The sequence below is a fragment of the Mastomys coucha genome, unplaced genomic scaffold (assembly GCF_008632895.1).
Source record: "Mastomys coucha isolate ucsf_1 unplaced genomic scaffold, UCSF_Mcou_1 pScaffold22, whole genome shotgun sequence".
In the NCBI taxonomy this organism is placed as follows: domain Eukaryota; kingdom Metazoa; phylum Chordata; class Mammalia; order Rodentia; family Muridae; genus Mastomys; species Mastomys coucha.
In genome coordinates, this window is record NW_022196905.1 from 5,773,283 (window position 1) to 5,778,225 (window position 4,943).

General features: G+C 36.3%; 2 long non-coding RNA genes across 4 annotated transcripts in view; both read left to right on the plus strand.

Moving 5' to 3' along the window:
* The window catches only part of LOC116069201, a 525,801-nt gene extending 522,450 nt beyond the window's left edge, over positions 1–3,351 (plus strand). For both annotated transcript variants that reach the window (XR_004109900.1, XR_004109901.1), the window contains one exon: positions 3,161–3,351. This is a non-coding gene — a long non-coding RNA (uncharacterized LOC116069201). The remainder of the gene's footprint in view (positions 1–3,160) is intronic.
* Positions 3,352–4,283: 932 nt separating this feature from the next.
* The window catches only part of LOC116069203, a 6,571-nt gene continuing 5,911 nt past the window's right edge, over positions 4,284–4,943 (plus strand). For both annotated transcript variants that reach the window (XR_004109906.1, XR_004109905.1), the window contains exon 1: positions 4,284–4,470. This is a non-coding gene — a long non-coding RNA (uncharacterized LOC116069203). The remainder of the gene's footprint in view (positions 4,471–4,943) is intronic.

Consider the following 4,943-nt stretch of genomic DNA (forward strand, 5'->3'; position numbering starts at 1 on the left):
GAGAGAGAGGAAGGAAGGAAGGAAGGAAGGAAGGAAGGAAGGAAGGAAGGAAAGAAAGAAAGGAAAAGAGAATTTGAATTATTTAAAATACAAAAGAAAAATTTCAGAGGGAGATAGTCTGGAATGGGGTATCCTCAAAGCAGTTGGAATGCACATATAAAATTTTAAACAAATAAGTGAAAATATATTTAAAAATACAAATAAATAAAGGTAAATACTAAACAACAAGAGAGAAATTAAAACAAACAACTCTAAACTCATAGAGAGGTCTCCTCTGCCTCTGCCTCTGCCTCTGCCTCTGCCTCTGCCTCTGCCTCTGCCTCTGCCTCTGCCTCTGCCTCTGCCTCTGCCTCTGCCTCTGCCTCTGCCTCTGCCTCTGCCTCTGCCTCTGCCTCTGCCTCTGCCTCTGCCTCTGAAATGCTGAGATGGAAGCCCTGGGCCAACACTACCTGTCCCAAAACAAACAACTCAAAGTAGGGATGGATGTGATTTAGTGACTATTTAGCTGTTTTTACCTAAAAGGAAGATATACATAGTATTGAAAACTCAATTTTGAAGACTGAGTTAAAGTTTTTATAACTTGGTGAAAAAAAACAATACAAGTGGCACAATTTTATATTTTTCAAAAGGAAAAGGCAAGCAGTGAAAATTTTGGAGATATAACTCTAAAAACATACAGCATCTTGCATTTTGATATTTTATTAACCCAAATGTGTATTTTTATTATGTTTAAAATGTAAACAGCATTTATAGTTCAGTAAATTCACTTTTTGTTTCAGTTTTAAATTTAGAAAATGCTTGTTTGTTTATTAAACTTAAGCCAACTAACTTTCTTTCCCCCTTAAAATAATATGCGTAGGTGCTTGTCATAATGTTTAATGGTAGAGGGATTGCCAAACAGGGGCAAGGTCTGGGTTCAATGCCAGCACTCCAAAATAGTAAAGGGAATAAAAAAAGGTTTCTAAATATGTTGTGATTCATGGCAAAAAGCAATGGAGGTCACAAATGCAAACAGATTTGTGGATAATCAGCTGACTTTAATTAGAAAGATTGCCTGAGAATATACTGGTCAGGCCTAATATATTTAGAAGGGTCTATCAAAATGGAAAGGATGCAGGAAGTCAGAGTGATGCAGTCTGAAAAATTCTCAATACACTCGGTGTCTTTCAAAATGAGATAGTCCAGAAACCAAGGAAAGTGATGTGGTAGCCCCCAAACTTGAAAAAGTCAGAAATAGATTCTCTACCAGAGTCTCTAGAACACTTTAACATTTTTATTTTAGCCTTGTGAGATTTATTAGTTACAGGAGTGTAGGATAATAAATTGGCATTTTATTAAGCCACTGTGCTTGGTAACTTATTCCAATAGTGATGGGAAGCTAATATGTATTTCAGTCTGTTTCTATACAAATGGACAAATAAGATTGATGTTTAATTCAAGCTAAGGACAGTTATTCTGGATTGGCTGAATTTAGACCAATTTAAATATGATTTTGGCATTTTCTTCCTTGACTTAAAAATACATTTATTTTAATTACATTTATTTTAAAATTACATTATTACATGTATTTACTGGTTACAAAGCAATGTATAAACTTAATATGTACATCTTCTGAGAAATTAATGAAAACAGACATTTTACTTTATTTAATATCATGTTGTAATATATTTTAATGTAACATAAATAAGTCAAATCAAATTCTTTACATCCTTTAAATAATGTTTTCAAGAAATACATCTCTATTTTCTTATGTCCAATCCTGCACGGATAATAAGCATTTTAATCTTTTATGATTATTTACAAAGTATGAGTGATCTATGTATAATAATAGCCATATACCATGAGTGTGTGTGTGTGTGTGTGTGTGTTGAAGTGTAGGAAGAGTTGAAACATTTCATAGTAGAAGGGGCACAATTAGGAATAGGAAGTAAATACCTCACATGTCAGGAAACTCCTGAAAGTTACAAGACTCGTAAGACTTTGCCCTCTCCAAGGTTATATAAGCAGTATGAAGTTCTGAGAAAAAGACTCTTGAGCCAGTCAAGCTCCATGGTTTCATCTTTTATGGCTGGGGTGGGCTATCAGTGAAGCAGTTTTCTCTGAGTCACCAATGTTTCTTCAAGTAATCCCTCACCTATACTTCTTCTGTAAATAGCCTCAATAACACTTATTGGTTCATCATGATCATCATCAACAACAACTATAAGTGGGAGGGGAGGAAGATGGGTTTAGCTATGAATTTGTCCTGCTGTGAGAAGATGACCAGTGCTGGACACCAACGGTCAGAACTATGATTTATTCTACAACAGTCATGCCTAAGAAATAAGAATAATCAGTTCATTGAAGTTTGGGCTTGAACAAGAAAATGGTTAACATTCTGGCTTTCCCCTGTCTCTACTCTTCTTTTCTCTCTTTTTAAAAGTTTTAGTCACTATATTGATGTTGAAGTTAAGTGGCAACTAAGAAAGGGATATTTATAATTTTATGACAAGCAAAATCTAATAACTTAAAATTACAGTAATTTTTTAATGAAAATCCATTTCCTTGGCTGAACTGTCCTTTACTTAGATGTTTCTCCCTCTAACCAAATGTATGGCAAGCCTGATCCTTCTAGAGACTAGAAATCTTACATGTTCCTTTGTTAAAAGAAATATTCATGGAAGAATATTGCCATTTTTGTTGGATGTCTTTATAGGTCATTTGATTAGATGTCACAATTTTCAAAGTCTAAGAGGATAAACACTAACTTGGATGAAGAAAACATATTTACAGGGTTAGCGAAAATATAATCTGTAGAAGCTAAATGGCTTGATTTTCTTGGCTGGCAAAATATATTTTACGTAATTCCAGAGTTGACGCAAAGACAAATGAATATCCCCATGCTGTAATCACCTAGTTGAAAAATCAGGTGACTTCAGTCTTCGCAGTCTCTTTCAGCACAGGAAGTTTTTATAGTTTCTTTCTCTCTTGGTTGGTAGATGAGTCAATGTTTAAATGGTCGTTCATCATTTACTATATAAAAGAAAAGCTATTACCTGAAAGTCATTTTTACAGTTACAGGCAAACAGAAATAATCATTTTCAAGGACCTAGAGCTGTTTCTTGAAAGAAGCCATCATTTTATACTTATTTTACTTACTCTTTACTTGCATGTGAGCCAGCCTGAAGAGCCGCACTCTGCAACTTCCAGCTATAAAGAGTTTCTACCACTCTCCTTCTGCATCAGGCAACAAGAAGAGATTGAGCCCCCAGGGAATCATAGGTATCATTCAGACTGACTAGGAGAATGAATGAAAGGCACAAATGGACCACAGCAGTCATCACACCCCTTCTGAGCTAACTCCTGGAGACCCTGTAAGCAGCAGTATGTCTCAGTGAACAGCCATTGTTCTTCTTAGGTAATAGCTGTTGGGATATAGAAAGGGCTTATGATACACAAGGTAGTTGGACAATGGTCTTCATGATAGCAATGACTTAAAAATTCTTCGAAGATATATACTTCAAAGAGATAGCTTGGTGATTATTAATAAAGTGTGGAAAGGCTTGACAGTCCCCTTAGAACTAGTTTTCAGCCTCCCTTCTGCTGTTTAACTGACTGTGTAAACAGTCAATTCATGGGCCTTTAAAAATATCTATGTCTTTTTGTTGTTGCTTTTAATCAATGCTAAATAGCATACTCTAATGGATGCTGAACCACAGGAGTTAAATAATGTGTTTCCTAGGGAATCGTTTTCAGGCTCGATTCTGTCATTTTAAGGGGGGGTCATAACAACCTACTCTGTCACATAGTTTCAGAGAACTTCTGCCCTCCAACTTACCTGTATGTCTCCATCGTCAGCACTGGACTATATAGAAACACCTCGGAACCCTCAAGTTCTTTTCCCTTGATATCTTAGAACCATGTTAGGTTTGGGAAATCTTCTTTTCCCTAAGGTTTTCTCTACCCCCACAAAGTCTTCCAAATCCATAGTTTTCACCTAGGAGAAAGGCCAAGAGAGGAAAGGAGAAAGTAACACTTAGCTATTTTTAACTTTTGATTTTTTTTTTTTTGCTCTAATACTGAGACTGTGCACTCCCATAGGTCCATTGTGAATCAATATAAGTCTTCCCTAAGGATAGAGTAAGCATTCAGTGGCCTCTGAGGACCTTTATCTTACAAAATACAGTCAAAAAGGAGTTGCAATGTTAGAATCAATCGGTGAGGAAAATACAAAATGAGAAAAACTTACAATGAATCAGTAACGTCAGTCAATCCGTTCGTGTTTCAGTTGGCACAGCCTTTGTGCGCATTTGAGAAATGAAGGTTGCTCTGCATCTACCCAGCATACTAAGTATTTATTCTGCTTCTAGGCACTGCTTGTATTTGTGGAACTCTTGGAGCAATTTTGTAGCATCCTTACAACAGACATCCTCATCCAAAGACTGGGAAATTCACTGGAAAGCTTCCGTGGATTAGGACGATATTTACAAGGTGATAGAGATTAAAAGAAAAAGATTTGTAAACACAAGAGATTGACTCCAGGGCATTCTTATTTAGCTATATAGAACTTGGGCCCAGGATGAGATAGTAGCAATAGAAGCAGGAGTACTTGATTGGACATAAAGATTATGAGTCTCTTCCTTCCTTCCTTCCTTCCTTCCTTCCTTCCTTCCTTCCTTCCTTCCTTCCTTCCTTCCTTCCTTCCTCCCTCCCTCCCTCCCTCCCTCCCTTCTTTCCTTCCTGTCTTCTTTCTTTCCTTTTTTTTATTCTTTGTTATTCAGATGTTGAAGGAAGATGAAAGAAGCTGAAAGTTTATTTGTCATTGATTAAATGTTAGGAAAAGGTTGTTTCTTGGAAAAATAATTTAAGTTATTATAAACTGGTTATTTATTCCCTTTTGTGTACATTTGTGTGTGTGTGTGTGTGTGTGTGTGAGAGAGAGAGAGAGAGAGAGAGAGAGAGAG